At 41.9% G+C, this 18,965-nt stretch overlaps 1 long non-coding RNA gene across 1 annotated transcript; it reads right to left on the bottom strand.

Moving 5' to 3' along the window:
• Positions 1-101: 101 nt before the first annotated feature.
• Positions 102-18,927, bottom strand: LOC310897120. The gene is made up of 2 exons (XR_014582088.1): positions 18,522-18,927; positions 102-1,562 (listed from the first exon to the last, which is right to left on the bottom strand). It is a non-coding gene; the product is annotated as an uncharacterized lncRNA (long non-coding RNA).
• Positions 18,928-18,965: the final 38 nt, after the last annotated feature.

Genomic DNA, 18,965 nt, shown 5'->3' on the forward strand with positions numbered 1-18,965 from the left:
AGTATTGGATGGTAAATTTCAGAAATCCTAGGGTGGGTGACTTGCTAAGAGATCACAGGGCAGTCCGCTCTTTGAGTTCAATTGAACAAAACCAAATCAATTCCAACTCTGCCCAGCCCAACCCAGCTGCCTCCGATTTGAACAGGAGTGTGCCAACGCTGCGTTTAGCAGCATCCCCCTTCCTTGGCTCTTCCCCCATGAGCCGCCAAATGAGGCCACCCAGGATCTTAGACTGGCTGAAAAACTAGTGAAATCCTGTGAGGAAATGAGTTGGTTTTGTTAATCTTGTTCTGTTTTTCTCATCTTTCTGTTTTATATTTTGTAACTGTTCTTCACAGCCAGAAAAGAGGAAAAGTATAATAATGTAAATGGAGAAGGAAAAAAAAAAGATTTGCGTATAATTTCATTGGAACTTGAGATAACATCTCATATAGCTACCTAAGGAAGCTTAAAGTATTTCATGTCTCTAAAGAGACACTTAACTCGAACTCTAAAGATCTAATGATCTTTAGGCATTGCTTCTTTGAAGCTCTTTTTACTATTTGTGGATTTTATTATTTTGGATTAAATGGCATGGTAATTCTTCTCTGGCTTAATAAGAGCCTAGGGTTCATTATATCCAACATTGTACAAGAATTGTGTTTGTCTCATGAAGGAAGTGATGATGGGGAGTAGATGCCTGCTTTGTTTTAAAGAGTAGCTCTGTGATGGCTAAGCTGTTACAGAATCGATATGGAATTTCAGCCAAAGGTCTGATTCTGCCCTTAGGCATCTTGAGCTTGCTGTTAATGACAAACAGGCTAAAATTAAAAATAAACATGAAAAAATAGGCAGTACTGAAGCACACCCAAAGTTTCAAAGGCACAGCTAATATCAGACCTAAGTCCTCTGTTAATCTAAAATTGTTGAGCTGCACTTTCTTGAAAACAAGCTTGAATCCAGCTTCACATGACAGTAGGTCAGTCAGCTCTCCCCTTTTTCTTTCAGCCAAGAAACTGTCTGGCAGTATCATCTTTGACCCAAAATAGGCCCCGATGTAGGACTCATTTGCTAGGCTGTTGGGGAAGTTTTCCAGTAACGCTTTTGTCAAGTTACAGTTAATGGTTGTGTCCTATTTCATCGCACAGCATTGAAACTGAACTTAAGCCCCACAGTTGTGCTTTCATAGACTAATCATCTTTAAAGCCGTTATCAAAAACAACTTTCAGAGTGAGAACTATAGATTTGGTTTTTTTCTTCAGAAAGTGCCATGTGCCTAGTACTGCAATGAGAAAATGTCACTGTTTTTCGCAGTTTTGCCGCAACGCTGCTGGATTTCACAATTGCTGTTGGTAATCCGTGGAAGCAGAGGCAATGCAGCGTTTCCTACAGCGCATCCCTGCAGCTGGTCGGTGCTCGTTCAGCTGTCCTCAGCGTGGCTTTCATGAGAAAGTCTTTGTTACATCGCAAGTGGCGGTGAAAGCAGGTCTGTGCTGGAAGTTGAGCAACATGAGCTCTGTGAGGCTACAGGATTAGCAAGGATATTTTGATATGACTTTTCTGTGCTAGCTGAATTCAGTGCACTGTAGAAAGAGCAGAGAAAAGAGAGCAAAAGGTTTGAATCATAAAAGATCCATGAATTTCAGTAAGACAAAATGTCAGCATCTACCATCATAGAAGTTAGCAAAGTTGCTCCAAAATGTCCCACTACAAGTAGTAGGTAAATGTAGATTTGAAAAAGGTACAAAGAAAATAAAAAAAATAATAATTAAAAAAAACTATACGCTGAGGATTCCTGATGACATTCCTAATTCAAAGATCTGAGTCTTTTAAGTACAAGTTGGTAAGTAACGGGGGGAACTTCTCAAGACTGTGCAAATGTTATAGGCAAAGGGCTGCAGAAAACTTAATAAAGACCTTTGAAAGAGGATCAAAAAATGTATTGGTAAAAGATCAAAAATATTTTGGATAATGACATCTACCAGTGGTGGTGTTTTTTCCAACCAGATTTTATAGAAACAACAACAAAAAAAAGGCACAGTAGTTTAATGAAGATAGGAAAGGACTAATGGTTAAAATATCACTGGCTTCTTTGCAGGACTCCCTAGGAGGAATTTAAGTGGTCTGAACAGGGTCACGTAGCAGACAGAAACAACACAGGATCAGAGCTTATAAATCCTGCCTTCTGATCTCTTACCTGGTCCTGGTGCCCACTAGGACAACGTGGATTAGGGAAGATAGATGAGTACCCTGTTATTCACATTATGCTTAACTTCACACAGCTTTGAGGACTTTGTTTCAAGTTATTTTTTTTTATATTCTCATAAGTTTTGTTATGATTGTAAAGAATAAAATTGATGCAGGAGATGAATTTCCTTTCTGGTATGTAGCATTACGTCCAAATGCTGTTCCAGTGTATTTCTAGTGCTTGATATCATCATACCCGTGGTAGCGGGTTGCTGTTTACATGTATTAAAACAAATTCTATCAACAGACCACCTGGGAACACATAATTTCAACTGCAACAATCACAAAATGAGGCTCAAGCTGTCTGTAGTCCTTTTGTCTTTTGTTATCTGACCCTTGCTACTCATGTGCTGGTAACTGCAGGGAAGTAACAATGCTCAGCAGAGCAGGCCCAGTTGAGAAATCTATTTTAAAAAAATCAAGCCACAATCTCAGTTCTGTTCGGCTTCATACAATACCTATCGCTGTGCCAAGAGGGAAAATCATTACTGAAGAAACAGAGCAATGGGGAAAGAAGCAGTGGTCACCAGATGCTGCCTCCCAGCAGAAATGAAGTTCTTGTGAGGTGGCACGGAAATGTTTTGCCCATAAAGTGGATGTTGTCATCACTGTCTGCAAATGTGAAAGATGGAAATAATTTCAAATGTTCTTGGCATCCCTCAAAATGCCTTTAATAGCCTTCTTTTCTTTTCAATTTTTGTATTATTAAAGCTCTTCCCTAGTTGAAGGCAAAGAGGAAAATTTAGCGATGGTAAACCTTTTTTTTTAAATTCGAAATGTACTGTCTCTTAGATTTTTCTATAAATAGGGCATTGTCTTCCTGAGCTAATTCACTGCTGCCCACGATTTACCTACAATGGCAAAATAGATGGCCATTAGCAGTAAGTGACTCAAGTATTATGAGAGAGCTCCATCCGAAAGAACCATCCGTATCGGCTCATGCAGTAGGATGTTGAAGCAATATTTTCAGAGAACTGGCAGACTTTTGTGCTGCAGAACAAGCCTTGCACAGCCCACCCACACCGCCAGCCCAGCCTGTTACTTGGTTCATCTTTGTGCTGGTGCTTTTCTCAGCTGCGATGTCGCAGCGGAGAGCAGCCAGGGAGGCAAGTCGTCTTTCCTTTGCTCCTTTCCCTTGGAGAAGCCCAGCGGCTGCAGGTCTCCCAGAAGCAAACACAACAGCCACGCGTTGGCCGTAAAGACCTGCAGGGTTTCAGCCGGAAGCTCCACAACAGCCTGTCTTTGCTGCACTCCCCACAACCCGTGATCAGGTAGGTGGTAGGTCTCAGCAACAAGTAATCTGTGCAGGCCAGAGGAGATGCTCTGCCACCTAACTCCCTGTGGCAGCCTAGCAGCCGTGACTGTGAGTAAAATGTCCTGCCAGCAGGAGAGCAAGCAGTGTCCTTCAGGACTGAGCCCAAGCTTGTGTTTGTCCAGCACAGAGGAGAGTGCACAGTCTGTCCCATGGTCTTTTCTGAAGTATTTGAAAGTAATTGCTGTCCTCAGCACTCCCAGAAATATTTTAAGAACCCAAACTTGCTACTCTCCTTTACGGAGAAATACATAGTGTAAGGGACTGAAGGCTTGAGGATCCTGCAACAAAGGCATGAGGAAGCCACAAAAAAAAACACTTGCAAAAAGATTTCAATGGAGGCAGTGTTGCCAAGAGTCCCTCAGGATTTCGAGATCATTCAAATGTGAGTAAGAAGGGCAGACTTGAAATAGCTTTTAAAGAAACAAGGCTATGTTCTGTGGCACTTGTCACAGAGCACTTAGCATCACAGTCGCGAGTCCAAATACAGTTCAGTGGGTTACAGCAGGACAGTGACAGGGTGAGTTCAAAATTCTTTTTTTTTTCCTGGCTGTCATCCTGATCTGTAGGGTTGCATGGCAGACCAGTTTGTTTTTCAGCAACCAGCAGTTCTTTTCAGTTCTTTCTTTACGTTATTATTTCATTTTCCTCAAACCTTCATTCCTGCCTCTAAGTGACATTCCCGTTAACCATTTGGCTCAGTACTTTTTTGATACAGACAGGAAAAAATGGTCTGTGGCTGAAAAAGGCTGGGGCCGTTTTCACAGTATATCCGAAAATGCTGCTGTGAGGAAAGCAACTTAGCATTCACTTCAGGAAGCTACTGGTGTTTGAAAAGCTACATGACGCCTTATGTGTTACTGTGTGTATTTTCTTGCATGTTGTTTTCCTGACTAGCACCTTGTCCTTCTACGTGAAGTATTTTCCTTTAGGTCCCTTCCAGGTATCAGTGTCGTTCTGTGTGAAGACCCATCTGAACATCTCAACCCAGGGGAAATTAAGAGCGTTCCCCACCTGACACAACTGGACATCACTAACTCCAGCAACTGAGTTGCCACTCTTTTTTTCAGTATTAGCGAAGGTGATGAGATGCTGACTTCACTAAAAGGGAGGTATACGGTATGTCTGTGAGTACTTGCTATTTATAAAGCACATTTACATCTTACCCACAGTGTCCTGTTTAAGTCATCTAACCTGCAAAATTAGGGAGAATGCTACAAATGAACAGCTAGAGCACAACTGAGATGGAAGTGGTCAAAGTGGTGAAAGATTTGTGAGCTGGAATACAACAAAGGATTTTAGGAGATCTGGAGAAACAATTTTACAGCAACAACATATACATCAGAAAAATATACTTTCTGATGTGCTGTGACAGTTTCCTGTAGCTCAGAGAAAGAGATGATTAAGTGATAAAACCAAAACTGGAACTTGGGACTTTGCTTTAATTGCCTGCTATCCCACAGATTTCTTACACGGTCTTAAGCACATCAGTTAATCCTCCTGTGTTTCAGTACTCCCCTAAGTAATGGAGAGAAATATTTTCTGATGCTCTCTGTGGAAATGCAGCAGTGAGCAGAATCGTGGTAAGCGTGTAAGTAAAATGTTTTAAGCAATATCAGCAACTTGCTTGTCATACTTCTGTCTGAAGTGTTACTTGTGACAATGCAAGGTAAATTTGCAAAGAACCCTGCTTCTGAGAGGAAAAAAACAAAAAAAGGAAGAAACAAAGAAAGAAACCCATTCTTGTTTCTCTCTTTCTTTTTCAAGTTTTCTATGAATACAACTGCTGCTTCAAGGAAAAAAAGTATTAAAAAATGCAAAGATACATTTTAGTATCCCTGCCATTTTTTTTGTCCTGTGCTGTCAGATGTAGAAATTGTGTCTGTTTTTATTTTTCTGATTTTTTTTTAGCTTTGTAATGACTATAATGTGAGATTTTACAGCTATTTTAAGCTACCTGAGAGGAAGAGTATAGAACTATAAAATGCTTTCACCAATTAACATTTTCCTGTGGGAGTGAGGGGTAAAAGCATTTGCTTGATGGATTCCAATAGCTGGTGTCTGCAGTACCCAGACCTGTCAGTCCTTCACACTTGCCTCCATCTGCCATGGGGCAAAGCTTTCAACAGTCTCAATATTACCCGTGATTTTCTGAAAAATAAGCAGCCTGTGGACAATGTGACCTGGTTATTTTTGAAAGTGTTCATACTAGAGCCTTTGAGAGAGAATCTGAAAAAGTCTGTTCCCAATGCTATTAGCATTTATATGGGTTAGGCTTTTTGCTGCTGTGTTAGTGACAGTATTAGTGGGGATTTAGTCATTTAGGTATATTTAGTGATTTAAATTCTCAGGGTCATCGTAACCTATTCGCTGGAAACACTGAAGGTGACATAGAGCAGCTAACATGAAGGAAAAGGCAAGACCAACTAAGGTGTGGCTTCTGGCCCAAACACAGAAAAATTTACTATTCCTCTGAAGTCCATGGCAAATTTCTTTGTAATATTTACTTATCTCTGTTTTCACAATTTACATAACTGTTAAATATTCAAAATCTATTCGTATATGCTACAGTTATTGAAAATCTCTTAGCATACACTACAGCATCTTTGGTAATAGTTAGCTGTTGAGGGTTAAGTCACTGTAGGCCAGATTGCTTAACTAGATTTCTACACCTTCCTCCTTTAGTGTTTGTCCATTGCTGTACTTGATGTTTTGGGGTTGGAAGACTTTGAAACCAAGTTTTGAGCAGTTAGGCGTAAATTATGCAAATAAGCAGCTTCAGTATTATTTCAGTCAGCATATTTTCAAATTGGAACAGGTAAGAAATCAGTTACTGAAACAACTTGTTTTACTAAAGTCTCATCTATTATGCAAACTGTTCTGCAAAACCTCATGACATAATTTTTGTAATTGGTTGAATATATTTCCAGAAGTGTTGGGTTTTTTTAATTATTATTTCTTGTTTTAGTGTTGTTGAAGGTTGCAGCTTTGCTGTATATAGTGCCCTACACGCACTAATGTCAGCTGGGTCTTTCTTCAGAGAACAAGCAGTGAGTTTCTCCTCTCCAGCACAGCCACCTCCATCAGCACCCGTCTGTCATAGATGTGAAACTGCCCTTAGCTGCAGAAAGACTCGGGCATCTTGCCTGCTGTTTCTGTATATTACCCCATTTCTAAGCGACTTCCTTGTGTTTTATTTTTTCAGGAGGCTGAGGTTATAGATTCTGTCCATTTCCTTCTAAATATGTACCGGGGTGGTGGCAGAGAAGAGCAGTGACATCACAGTCTTTTACCAAAACAGAGAAAGAATATGGTCACAGGATGTAGATAAGGCACTTGTGTGCTCGTGTTTCGGACCCAGGCATGTCCTACTCTTTTTGGTTGGTGTTGAGACTACTATATACAGAGAAGCCAGCATTTAAATGCTGCCCATCCATATGGACCTTGGCAAGCCAGAAATGATCATGGTAGGTGAATAATCCTGTCAGTCCCAGTTGCATATTAAAATTCACTGTCATCTTTATGAGCTGAGGTACTTATCTGAGCACACCCCACTGAGGTGCTGCTTTTCAGCACGTGCTATGATTTTCAAGACCTGGGTAAGTAAATGGTTTTAAAAAAACAACCACCTTCATTAGAGGAAGAGGAGAGGATGAGTAGGTCATGTAATTAGATGAAAGTAGGTCGTGTGACTGGGATTTTCCTTGTGAGGGAATACTCACAATTGCTGCCAATTTATTCAAAATGTGATGAGGGGAGAGGGAGAGGAGGCAGGGATGTAACTATTGTCTTTTCTTCAGGCTATTTCTTGTTTCTCATTGCCTCTTTACCTCAACTATCTCCTTGGTTCAAAAAGAAAAAGAAAAATCACAGGCTCCTGATGCTTCTGTTACTGTGAGAAGCATTCTTTTTTTTAAAAGAAAATTACTGATAGCCTAGCCTTGCCTTTTGATGTCACCAGGATATTATCACTAAGGAGGTTATTTGCTTCCTTTTGAGTTTTCCTCCTCAGTAAGAGTTTGATTTAGGTATAATGCAAATTTCCATTGTTTGAGAATGAAAAGTTTAGAGTCATCTCCAAACCAACAAATTAATGGTCCATACGTGATACCTGTATTTTTCCAAACCTGCACTAGTTTAATGTGCATTATAGAGCAGCCTTCTCTCAAAATATTATGCAAACTCATTGGCAGAGATCAAGAATTCTATTCTTTGTATCCTTTTCAAGGTAATACCTCAATTAGTTACAAGAAGGTCTTCAAACACTGCAGTAAGACGAGTGCTAATGAATCACTTCGAGTGAATAGTTTCATAAGCAGACCCTGGTGGGGAGGAGGTACTCTGAGACCTGGAGGCAGGCATTGAGTAGGGAAGGTGAAAAGAACACTGAATAGCTTCCCACTGACTGCGTGAACAGGAATCCTTAGAGACAACAGAATATGCTAATGTGATCAAAGAAAATATCATAATACATAGGAACCAAAAGCCCAAATCACAAAGTACAAGCAGGGTTATTTCTGGGATTTGAGTCACTGACTTTACAACCTTATTAAATAGTGCTTTTCAGAGAAGCTGCAGCAGAGTTGCATTGCTTTAAAATATGCAGTTCGAGCCAAAACATAACACTTGGAGCATTAAGCTATTTTATCCCAAAATAAAATCACAGCAAAGAGGGAAAAAGCCTTTTGACACTGTCACAACATCATTTCTAGCTAGAGCAGAGACAGATTTTGCTATTCTCACAACTGTTCCTGTACAGGAAGTCTCATGTGGATTTGTTATTGATGATCTTCTAATCTTGGAGGTATGAATTTTATTACTATTATAATTAGTGCTTAAAGCACATGAGGTGTCTGACATACAGCTTGGCAGATAATGAGGCTTCTGTACATGATACCATGGGGCTTCTGTATGTGTTTCAGTCCCTGTATATGTCTACATCTCTGTAAAGCAGAGGACACAGACAGACCTTGCTTGCCCTTCTGCCACCTCTCAGGTACATTGCACTTACCTACAGGGAATAACAATGCAAGAGCAGCCGTGCTCCTCGAGCTCTGCATTTCTGACCCATACTTGAATGGGACATGCTGGGGCACAAGGGCGTTTCATTTCACTACCACCATTGCAGTGCGTTCCTACAGAGGAATTTGTTTTCCAATGGATTTGACACCTACCTATGACCAGTAAAATGTTTGACACACTCTTGACTTAAAAAAAAAAAAAAAAACTAAGATAGAGAAAAAGATCTTATTGCTATGATTTGATACCTACATGAATTAATTTCAAGCAATCTCACATGTTTTCAGTAAAAGACTTACTGAAAGAATTCCATACCCTGCTGCTTTAACTTTCCTGTTGTTTCTCTATCTTACTATCCTGGAGAGTAAACTTTCTCCCTTTGATTATTATAACACTGTAGTTCAGAAACTAGAAAGCAGCATGACATTTCCTAATTCCATTTCATGATACTGACATCCTGATATTACTGGTTTTGTTTGTTTGTTTGTTTTGTTTGTTTTGTTTTGTTTTGCTTGTTTGTTTTGTTTTTTTGCTTTGAGGTGGGTTAGCAAGAGAGGCTGGAAATCTATTTTAATAGAATCTTTTAATTTTGGTGCAATTCATCTTTTTCATGCTGGCTGGGTAATTTAATTTGTTGTTGACCTAGTTACAGTTGTAAAAGATCAGACTATTCATTATCACAGAAGTTTTATCCTTTGGCCCTTAAATAATTAAACTTTTTGAAAATGTGTTATAGATTATTAATAAATGTTGTATTTTACTTACTGAGTTCCTTGTTTCATATGAAAATATTTTGTCAGCACACAGCCTTGATGATGATTCCTTTTTAATTGTAAGGCATAATCACCACTAGGAAGGGTGACACTGAAATTCAGCAGTGAACTAGTTTTTGATCAGCATGGCACATGATGTTGTTGTCACAGATACCGCGGCTTCATTGCATGAATCTTTCCCTCCAGCAATACCGAGGCAAAAGCATCCACTGTAATTAGGGATTTGAAACCTATGTTGTGTAATTGGTTCTGCTACACCGAGCAGAATGAATGTCCCTTTTAAAAAGTGGAAGACAGAAAAACAGGTTATCTGAGTTATCTGAGTGATCCTTCCTAGTCCCCTGCCCACCCTGTAGGTGACTGATGGTTGCTTGCTCACACTTTGGCAGTCCTGGGAAGTGCAATCAGTTTTCTCAAAGCTTCTCCCAGAGCAATTTGTCTGACCTCTAGCAGGTTTCTGGGGAGGACCTGGATCCAGCCTACCTTGAATAAGAGGTTGCAGCTGTGAGTGAGATGGCTATGACTTTTTTGGTTCCACCTATAATGGGAATTTGCCCTGGCTCCATCAATGAGTGACTAATCTCCTGGACAGGTGGGTCAGCATAAACCTCTGCTGTAGGTAAGGAAAACTAAATCATTACTAGTTACAGATTCCAGTGGACTTAAGGTAATTTCAGCTGTCCTTAACTATACCTTAGATTTCGATGCAGGTTCAAGGTGCTGCTGGTTGGCCAGAAGTTTGGAGGAGTCCTGGACAAATTCCCAAAGTGCCTCTGGTAGGTTTCTAGGGTGGCAAAATCAGCAGAGCAGCATTCCGGGAGCTGCTTGGTGATTACGGATGAGGTCTGTAATAACATGTTCGCTACAAACATTTCTGTTGTTTTCCCTCCGGAGTGTGTGTTGCAAAAGAGCCCGTGGAGACCTTTGTGCCGTCCCCAGCCAGCGGGGCCCTGGGCTGTCCTGCCTGGCTGCCCTCAGGAGCTGCGGGGACGTGGGGAGAGGCAGCCGAGCTTACCGGGGAAGCCAGCTCGGCCTGGGAGAAAAAGCAGAAGGGCCCAGGGGAGTGGGAGGGAATAGAACGGAAAAGCGCAGCTACCACTTTTGGGTTCGAATGAGAGAGCAGCTCTTTGTGGGCATTATTGGGAGGGGCCATTGAGGGATATCCTTTTGCCATCCAGAATCCTTATCTGCTGCTAAGCAATTACACAATGTTAGCTGAGATTTCAGGTGCTGAAGCAATCAGGTGCTTCTTGGAAACATGATCAGAGCTGAAAGCCTCCTGTGAGCGTTTTTTTTTGCAATCCTTCTTGTTTTATCCCAGGTCCAACAGTATTTTTGATGTCTGATGGCACCTAGGAACTGGCGAGAGGCAGAGTGAAGAGCTAGGGACAAGCTTGTTTAAGCAAGAGGCCAGCTATAATAGCAGTGCCTTCTCATTGTGTTTGGTCTTGTTGCATGTACATTCTTCTTCAGTCTTATTTTTGGCAGAAATTATTTTCACGTTCATTCATTACCTCTTCTCTGCTGTACTTTCACGAGAGAGAAAATGGGGCACAAGTGCGGGCTGCTGCTTTGAGAGGGATGACTACTGAGAACTCCTACAAAAAGAAGCCAACTGTTGTCTCAGAGATGGCATCCGGATCTTTTATTTAGAAACAGACGATGACCTCTGTCCGGTACGTTTTTCCCAGACTGCTGCTTCAAAAATAGAACCTCTTGCTCACTTTGCCCTTCGGATTTTTCCTATTCCCTCCCAGCTTACGCTGAAAGAGATGACAACAGCTCCGTGGTCCCAACCCTGGTGCTGGACACCAGCCCTAACCAGGACCGAGCACCTTCTCGCACCCAAGCCCAGCTGAGCAGGGGCCCACAACTGTGCAGTGCTGCCTGCCGGTGCCGTGGGCTGCTCAGGCACTGCTGGGGATGCAGCACAGGCTGGTGGCTGCTGCTGCGGCACAGCTGCACCCGGGCACAGCCCGTGGTTCCCTCCGCACGTGTCCTGATGGGGCACTTATGGATATGGGAAAGGACGCGAGCGTTGATGATAACCCCAAGCCCACGTCGTGCGGATGCGGTAGCTGATAACAGCGCGAGTCCGTTCCTCGGGTCTAAGCGATGCTGAGCGATTTCTCTGCTCCAGGTTTTCAGTGCAGAACCACGTGCTCACCAATTCAGCTCATTAATGCTTGAGATTAAATTTCGGGTTATCTGTAATACTCTGAACCAGACATGCAAGTTTAGCATCTGTTTTTGACTGGTAATTGTGACATGTAGAGAGCATCTACGGCCTGTTTTCAGAGGTGACCTCATGTGCCTAAATCCTAATGAGTTATTTTTAAGCTAAAATGTCCTAGTTTCAGCTTCAGCTTCACCTGCGGGATCTTATTATCTGTTCCTATACAGATTAGCTATTTATCATTAAAAAATAAAAATAAAAAAATCACGTTGTACATTACACAAAAAAAAGAGGGGGGGGAAGAGGGTTGGGCAAAAAGGACAATCGGAGCTCTTTGTCTTTGCCAAGGCCATGGAACTGTTATAAGACATAAGTGAGTGATCATTAAAAATAACCTTTCTTCTGCTGGGAGGTATTGCTGTTAGGCATATAATGAAATGTAACAACACTCTGTCTCCTGGTCCGTTACAGAGCCTTTGGTGGTGCTACTTGCTTTGTTTCTGCTCTCTAACAAGGCCTTGACATGCTGCTGTTAACTTGGTTTTATGCCTCTTTTATGTTTTCATAGCCCCATGCAGAATGGTTTCAGCACGATGTGCTTCTTCCGGTACAGAATCTGAGCACCGTGCTCCAAGTTACTGGCTGAGGAGGTGAAGAGGCTGTGCAGTTTTTCCCCTATCCCAGCTCTTGGGTGCATCCTCTCCACCTGAGATCTTTTGTAAAAACAAAGGAACAATCCTTCTGCTGGTGAGCCAATGATGAGTGTGATGTAATGGGCAGGGAAATATTGCTGCTCTGTAATGTTAAATGCAAAGCTCCAGCTCTTCATTCTCCTCCTCATTTGGGCACGTTAAATTCCCCTACAGCTTGCACTCTCCCCTGGCAGCTGGGCTAACAGCCTCTCACCCTGCTCTGAACAACTGCATGGCTGCTGTCATGCCCCCTCCTAAATTTGTACCTGGATTTGAGAAGTCAGGAAAGAGAGCAGACAGAGCAGTGTGAAGACGGGAGCTGTGAGGGAATTACTGCTCTGCTGTAGCCAGAAGGGGATAGGGCTACAGAAGGTTGTTAGTGGCATTTATCTTGGAGGTAGGGATTTATTTGGTGGCAGAGAAAGAGGACGAATATATGAACAGAAGTTAATTTGTGGTTGTGGCTCAACAGTACACAAAAACACGGTCCCATAAGCGTAGCAGAACTGATAACAAGCCAAAGAACAGCAACATCAGGAAACAACAATGCTGATGCCCACAGCTTGCTGTAGCAGTAGTGCCTGCAGGACAGGTTAAACTGAGATGAGGGCTCCCATATGCTAGACTCTGCACCACGTCAGTGACAGGCGAAGTAAACAGTGAACAACCCCATGGCAAAACAGCAGGAGAGCTGGAGGACACGCTTATACTGACCACTAGATAGTTCAGTCTTATTTTGGTTGAAGTATTCCTTTTTTCCCACTGTTGTGGAGAAAAACACAGGTAGGTGTGGGGGTTATGCAGGAGCTGAGGCAACAGTTCACAGCCTCTGTAGCTGAAGCTCGTTGCATACAAAAAAGTTCCTTTCCATCCCTGATTCCAGGAGTAAATAATTAAACTGGCAGGCAGAGAAATGCCATCAGGATTAACGTACGTATCTCAAGACATATTTTCAATGAGACAGAGAGACTTTTTTTTGTAAAATGTTTTAGTTTTAAAGCCTTTTTTGTTTGTTTTAAAAATGGAATGATTTAAACATTTTTTTTTAAGCTTGGAAAGAGGATGTGATTGGGGAAGGACCCCGGATCCTGACACTTAAATGAGTTGTGCTCTCTCCTTTTTAGGCTTGCAGTGGCCATGTCTCAGAGCTCATGCATCATGTAGAAAATTGGGCAGGCTGATTTTTTTTAAAAGTTAGTGATTCATCCATTTGTTTATTCTATAAGATACCAAGGGAACCGATTTATATGCCAGCCTTGTTTATGATGGTTGTTTTCAGATTCATGATGGCAAAAGCCCTCTTCTACTCCCCTTTCTAAAAATGCTACTTCAGAAGATATTTCTGTTACCTAAAGTAGAAAGTTATACAAGCTTGCTGTTTTTGTTTTGCAAGAGCTTTGGAAACAGTCTAGTTTCAACTTGTCTCTAATGCCATTCAATCTGTATTTGTTCTGTTTTACTTTTCTGCCAACTTCTGAAAAGAGGAACTTAGCTTTGTGAGGTAGAATTGATATGAACTGTACCGGACAGGTACAAAGACCCTTTGTCTGTTTATTTGTTTTAAAACTCTTTGGGTTTTAATTGAGCTATTCGATCCATGGGCGTAGAGAAGCCGGTAGTGATCCGTGAGTGTGGAAGACCAGCACAAGTCGCTAGAGGGAGCTCAGACATAGCTTCTGGGCACAGGCAGGAGCTGCTCTACCCCAGTCTGCTACGTGCGTGCTGTCGGTAAATCTTTCCTGTTGAGATAGTTTCTGTGTGGGCTACTACAGACTCTGCATCATGAAAAGCAAACTGAGCTTTAAGACATAGTTGATTTGTAAATCAAGTCTGAATTGGGGCAGGGAGGTCTCAAACTTTAATTCGAGTCTCAGCATCAGTAGATACTACTGGAATACGTTTTCCCAGACCAAAAAGATGGGTCAGAAGCAGTGTGTTGCCATCCCTGCCTGCCTCCCCCCCACCTCCTCGTGTGTTCCTTCCCCTTCGTTAGATCCTCAGATGGGTATACTGCTGCATGCCCCACTCCCACAAACCCGTACACCCACCTCGGACCCCCTACTTTCCTGTCTGTGTAATTCACCTCACCAAGATCCCAACCTTTTGCCTCTGCCCACCTACTGCCTGCCCCCAACCTCATCCACTCACCCACCTAAAGCACATCAGGTTTCACCAATGCCCTTTGCTTTATTTTAACCTCTCCCCGTATCTTTTCTTGCTCCACCATCCTGAGCTGCAAGCGCAGGTTCAGGCACCACCTAGGCAGGCAGTTTGTGAGGAGCAGTTGAACGCACCGTGTGTAGTAGCAGTGAGGTTCTGTTGACTGGCTGTAATTACTGTTGTGAAAGTGTTTACCTAATGTTCAGGAAGCGATTAATGAGTAAAGACCTTTATAAACATGCTTCTCTGGTGGCCAGGTAGTTATCAGCCATCAGGCAGTCACTGTCCTCCCCTCACGCAGTAGCTGTTCACGTGGAGGTATTTCTTCTCCTTCAGATAAGAGTTGGCACACTGCAGGCTTTCAATCTGCTACTGGAGCCACAAAAGGTATGTGGTGTTTGTTTTTTTCCTTTAAAAAACACTTGTAAAAATGGTTTGTGTGCCACACCTTGAGAGCCTCTTTGCCAGAGAGCACTACAACACTAGTATGAGTTAGACAAATCACCTAAACCACCTTGGGCAGTCTTTGGCAACTATGCATTACAGAAAGAGGCCAGATAATATCAGACTGGGGCCTCTTGCCTTTTCCCACCCTGCACATGTTCAGCACATAGAGAAAATGGATATGGTCAGCTCATCATTTTGTATGAGTCGAGCAAGCTTTAGTAGGTGACAAGTAAGATAGCACTGCTGAAGTAAAGCCTTAAATAAACCGATTCTCAGTCCGGTATGACACCTCGATGCTATCCCAGAAATTCAGGAAAGGGGGAGAGGATTGTCTCTGTGTTGGTAAGTGAGGCTCCGCTGTGACACAAACCAGTGCTGGGCTCCACTCAGGCTTTGCAGTCACCTGGGGGTGCTGGAGGCATGTCAAGAATATGGCAAAACGTGCTGCACTGCAGATATTCCCTGCACTGTAGGCCCACTTGGTTCTTTACTGTTTCTCAAAGTTCAGTCGCTGGCCCTGCATGCTGCTGCGCAGGCCAGCTCCATAAATGAGGGGAATTTGCTGGCTCTGCATTACATGCTGTTGTTGTTCTTTCCGTCCTCTCAGTAAATGCTACGTGTGATGACTACTAACTCTGAACTCAGTCCTGTGGCAAGACAGTGGTCTGAAAGCTAACCTGCTTTCTACCGAACGAACAAAAGGATATTGGTTATCATTCTTGTGGCAACTCTTAGAAAGCCTCCTTGTGTTTCTGAGCTGCAGATTTTGGAAAACGTGCCCCATTCTAACATTACAGGCACCAGAAACTCATTAGGATCTTTTCTATGAGGAAGATGAAAGACATCTTGCCTTCGTCCACGTTACAGGCATCTACAGGACATTGGAGCTCTCCTGTGAGAAGTTTGGTCAGGGGCTATTTAACAGCAGTTTCACGGAAGACACAGAAGAATGTACTCAGCTTTGAAGTGCTGCTTCCCACCCCTGTTTCAGCACAGAAATATCTCTGCAGGGTATGGTGGCCAAGACCACAGGACATTTGGCATTCTGCTCTCACCCCCAAAACTCTGCAGCAATTCTCCTGCACAGAACAGCAGAGCAGAGCAAGAGTAGTAGCTGCATGAAACTAAATGCTGTGCTCTCTTCTGCGGGAGCAAGAGGGAGAAAACTTCCACCACTGCAATACTTCTTCTCCCCTTACCAGGAATTCCCTTCTCTTCAGTCTTTGACGGCTGATGAGGAGGTAGCATTAGTGAGAGGGGCTGGCTTCAAGGGAAGCCATGATGGGGCAAAAGCATAAAAACTGCTATAGGGTTAAAAAGAATAGCTGTGTGCTCGGCTTGAAAAATGTGAGAAAGCCTGTGTGCGTTATACTGAGCAGCTGTAGCTTCTGGGATGAAGATGAGAGTTTTGTGGAGGGCTGACTATTGTAACCCTTCGTGTAAAGGAAATGGGTGCAGAAGACAGGTGGCCTCATGCAGGAGCCGTTCGAGCTAATACTGGGAAAAAGCAAAGTCTATGGAGGTCAAATTCTGGAGGAATATGATATAAATTCAAAGAGAGCTACAAGGCTCTTGAGAACAGTAACACCTGTTTGGCTGAGCTGTGATTTATAAACGTGGTAAAAATGAGGGGCTGTGTTTCTGTCAGTCTGTAAAACTGGACAATCTTGCTGTGAGGAATGAGTTGTGCTGGTCCCTCTGTAAGCCATGTCTACTCGGGTGCACAGCTCTTTTGTACTCCAAGTCCTTCACCCCGCCCCTAGAATTTACATCCTCAGATATTTGCAAAGTGTTATCTTGCCTCTGTAGCTATTTTTAGTTTAATAGTATACATTCGGTGCTTTTGATTTTTCCTATTCGGTGTCTCCGTCTTACTCCTGGATAATTCATAATTTTCTGAATTATTTTCTTGGAACCATCTGCTATTTGTCGGTCTTTTCATTATAGTGAGGTAGCTGAACCGGATTCAGTGTTTTAAATGAGACTTTCAAATGATGACAGCTTTCTGTTTCCTTCTCTGCGATCTCATGCTTCTACATAGCTAATATCTCCCACATTTGCCATTCATCTGGCAAAGCTTTCATCCCTCTGTCTCTTTCAGCATAACTGCCTTCCAGGTTTTAACCTTCCACTGAATGTCTGAAACGCAGCTCTGTTCTCCACTATGGATTAGTTTGCATTTTCTGAATCTTTTCACTTTCTAATTTCTTAGCTGCCTGTGAATTATTTCTGTGCATCTGGGGGAGAAATTTTAAGTGCTTACCTTATGGCCACTTTTCAAATGTTCAATTGTTGTCATCGAAATGACTGGTGAGATGTCACATAGTGCACAGCCCTGCACGACCCATCAAGAGCACTCTGTCTTTTAACTCTTTATCTCCAATTTACTGCGTGGCCATTTTTATGGCGGAGTATTCTGATGCAAGATTGGTTATTATTTAGCGTCATGAGAAAACAGTGTCCTTCTCCCACACTTCCTTGTTTGGTCTCCATCAAAGAAAGCTGGAGTGTCACTGAAATACTGTGGGTTTATCAATCTTTTCACACCTATAAATGTTTCAAGTTCAGTCTGAGAACTAAGAACTGCAGGATGTACTGAACAAAGGTATTGAACTCCAGTGGTAATCAAAACCTTTGACTTCTGCTCTACCTCTGTGGGTCAAGAGTGCCTTATTGCTTCTTTTAAAAGATTGCTTAGAGTTGTGTTTGAATGGGAATGTATATACAGCTTACAAACAAGAAAAAGAGGAGTGGATTTACAGGTGCCATAAGCTACCATCTGCTCTTTTTTAGTCTCCAGAATTAGAAATAAGCAAAGTAGGCAGAAATGACTTTGTTCAGTTATTATTGTTTGGTTGAATATATATATTATATATATGTATTATATATACTAATTTTACAAAGTGTGAAACATTTTACAGTACTTGGCTTTCCTTCATATTTTTGAATTTCAGTATTTGCATCCATTCTACTTTGTGCTCTTCATTTTATTTTTTCGTTAATTCCATAAAATGTGCTTTTCTGTAAATAAAATATTACCAAACTGTTGCACATAGAAAGCAACTCCTTGTTGAACTGAATTTAGGAAATGCAGATTTTAATTTTAAGCTTTTCTTTTTTTGTCCCAGTCTAAATGGTTTGTCCCAGTCTAAATTCTAAAGTTCTGTATGGTGTGGCTTTTTGGGGCCTATTGCATCTTGATTATAAAGTCATGTTCTGCATAAATTAAGGATAAGATATACTGCAGCACTGAGAACTGCAGGCTTTGTTCCAGGAACATTTGTTCTCACAGTCTTACAGTGCTGAGTAACTGTAGCTGGTACCTAGATGCCTGCCTTTCTTTTTTTATTCCTTTTATACTCACCCACGGAATGTTTTCAAACTCTGCAGTGAATTTTCCATGTGTTATTAGCTAGCCTTATTTCCCAGCTCCTCAGCCTAATCTTACGCTCTGTTTTTCTTGTGTCCTGTAGTAACTCTTGCAATGACGCAACTCAGAGATCTTAGTTTATTCTTTGGGATACAAGACAATTATCATGATGTATTTTTTAAAAAATCATCTTTATACAGCGTTGTGCAATAGTTAGCATATTGCATTCTTTCTGCTACCTTATTATTATTTTAATTAAAAAGTAGTCATGGAACGACATCTTCATTTTTCACTCTAATAAACAAAGAGTACCCTAAAGTTATAACAGTATTAAAAAAAAAATTACCTCAAATATTGTTGTCCAAGGAGTATATAAATACTGACAGGAAGGACTTCCTCAGGACGCCAGCAGTACCAAACGAAGGGACAGACAAGTGCTGTCATAAATGCCCGTGCAGATTCGTCAGATCCTGCCGGAGGTTCTAGGTGGAAAAAGAGAAGGGACAAGCCCCTTTTTACTTAAAGAATCTGAAAAGATATGGTTTGTGTGCGTTGTGCGTGTATGCTTCATGGTCCCAAAGAAATTGGCAGGGCCTTTTATCAATCAAAGTTATTTTAGACTGAGGCAGTCTGGTTAAAAGAGGCTTTAAATAAAGTACTGAAATCTTTAAATATCTGTGTGCAGATGTCTATTAAAGAAAGAAGCACCTTCAAATCTGAAAACACGAGATTTTAAGAGAAATAGAATGTCTTTTTTGTGAGCTTCTGAAGCTGATCCAGGTGGGAACCT

This window comes from Anser anser (genome assembly GCF_964211835.1).
Source record: "Anser anser genome assembly, chromosome: 3".
NCBI classification, from domain to species: domain Eukaryota; kingdom Metazoa; phylum Chordata; class Aves; order Anseriformes; family Anatidae; genus Anser; species Anser anser.